Source organism: Pavona decussata, unplaced genomic scaffold (assembly GCF_977016875.1).
Source record: "Pavona decussata unplaced genomic scaffold, jaPavDecu1.1 SCAFFOLD_2929, whole genome shotgun sequence".
NCBI lineage: Eukaryota > Metazoa > Cnidaria > Anthozoa > Scleractinia > Agariciidae > Pavona > Pavona decussata.
The window spans coordinates 1-2,500 of record NW_028146307.1 but is presented as its reverse complement, the minus strand read 5'-3'; positions in this window follow the sequence as shown (position 1 = coordinate 2,500).

Sequence of the window (2,500 nt, the reverse complement as noted above, 5' to 3'; positions counted from 1 at the left end):
AGGTTTTTCGGGTGTTTAGAGGCTATTTATGCTATGTAACGAGTATTTGCTTATATACTTGCTTATATACTTAGGTCAACAATTTATAGCAAAAATGTGTTCCAGCCAAGTTCTTTTAGACGCTCTTTCGAATGGCAACATTCCCGATTGAAAATGGCGACCTACCAAAATCCGCACTTTGCTTCCCCGTCCATATAGAGGTGAGTATTTGACTTTGCTTCCGTCAGAGTCAAGGAAACACATTGAAAATGGAATCAGCATACAAGAAAACCTAGTTTGGGATAGGTTTTGTGCCTTCCGTGGTATTATAACCATAGAACTGCTCCTGAGGGGGGTAGGGTAGGCCCACCAAAAAGTGCACTTCTGGTTAGGTCGCTAATTTCTAAAATAAATGTGTCCCAACCAAGTTTTTTTGGACGCTCTTTCGAATGGCAACATTCCTGATTGAAAATGCCGACCTACCAAAATCCGCACTTTGCTTCCCCGTCCATATAGGGGTGAGTATTTGGCTTTGCTTTCGTCAGAGTCAAGGAAACACATTGAAAATGGAATCAGCATACAAGAAAACCTAGTTTGGGATAGGTTTGTGCCTTCCGTGGTATTATAACCATAGAACTGCTCCTGAGGGGGGTAGGGTAGGCCCACCAAAAAGTGCACTTCTGGTTAGGTCGCTAATTTCTAAAATAAATGTGTCCCAACCAAGTTTTTTTGGACGCTCTTTCGAATGGCAACATTCCTGATTGAAAATGCCGACCTACCAAAATCCGCACTTTGCTTCCCCGTCCATATAGGGGTGAGTATTTGGCTTTGCCTTTGTCAGACTCAAGTAAAAGCATTTAAAATGGAGTCAGCATACAAGAAAACCTAGATTGGGATAGTTTTTCTGCCTACCGTGGGATCATAACCATAGAACTGCCCCTGAGGGAGGTAGGGTTAGGGTTAGCGTTAGGGTTAACGTTGGGGTTAGGATTGAAGACAGAAGATTGGTGATGTCAGGAGGACCTTCTTAAAACAAACAGAAATACACTTATTAGGGGACTAGGGCCAGTGGACTCAGAAATGTCTTTCGTAGCAGTCTCCTATAAGAGTATTTTTCTCTGATTTAGGTGACTCCTCCTCACACCACCATTTTTCTTAGTCGAAAGACCTCTTCACAGCACGACTTTCCTGATGGATTTCTATGTAACTGCTCGTGCTGAGAGGTGTGTCGAAAGTTGATCATGTTCCCGTAAAATCTGAGGTCTCCACTGTCTAGCGAGGTACTTACAGTGAATATAGTGAATTTTTCAAAAATTGGAGAATTCTGACTTTTGCGATGAATTTTAATGTAATTGGTCGTGCTGAGAGGCGTGTTAAAATTTGAACATGTTCCCGTAAAATCTGAGGTGAGAATTAGTGAGGTACTTACAGTGCGTATAGTGACAAATCTTTAAAAGCGTGAAATTATGGGATGTTGTGGCTTCAATGGGTTTTTAAGATGTCACCAGTCATTTGGCATGACTTACAAACGATTTGGCTGGTTGTGGGTTCGATTTTCAAAATTTCATTTTTTTCGCGTTTTTATTTTCTGTCTACCATATCATGCAGTCTCCTTATTAGCGTTTGGGGGTTATAGTGTGGGCAGGTTGGTCGCAAAGGTTCCGAGAGGAGCTGGCTAGTAAACCCTGTCCCTTATGTTCCACGGCGGCAAGGCGGAGAAATAGAGGGCAGAATTGACTAACGGGCAAGGAAAGTTGGGCTTGTAGCTTTCCTTTCGAAGGAGGGAAAAGATGATGCCCGAAAGCATTGTCACTGTAGTGGCAGGCAGAGTGTAGATGGAAGTTGTGTACGCTAGCCTTTGGCTAATGATAGAGACAAAAGAGCAGGAGGATATTTTCCTTCGCAGAAGCACTTTTCTTGCCTTCCTTCAGCTCGCTTGGCGAGTCTGACAGGTATGCCTGAACTGTGCACGGGTCCAGTTGTGAGAAAGACGTGGCAAACAAGACGGGGTTTCCCTTGACCGAGGGACCGTGTGGTCCGTTTGGCTCATGGGTTCCCCCCGTGGAGGCAAAATCTAAGAAAGCTTGCTCTCCCTCTGCGGAGGGGGGCCGCTTAGCAAGGAACTTCTGTTCCCTGCGGTGGATAGTTACCTGGTTGATCCTGCCAGTAGTCATATGCTTGTCTCAAAGATTAAGCCATGCATGTCTAAGTATAAGCACTTGTACTGTGAAACTGCGAATGGCTCATTAAATCAGTTATCGTTTATTTGATTGTACCATTACTACTTGGATAACCGTAGTAATTCTAGAGCTAATACATGCGAAAAGTCCCGACTTCTGGAAGGGATGTATTTATTAGATTAAAAACCAATGCGGGTTCTGCCCGGTCATTTGGTGATTCATAGTAACTGATCGAATCGCACGGCCTTGCGCTGGCGATGTTTCATTCAAATTTCTGCCCTATCAACTGTCGATGGTAAGGTAGTGGCTTACCATGGTTGCAACGGGTGACGGAGAATTAG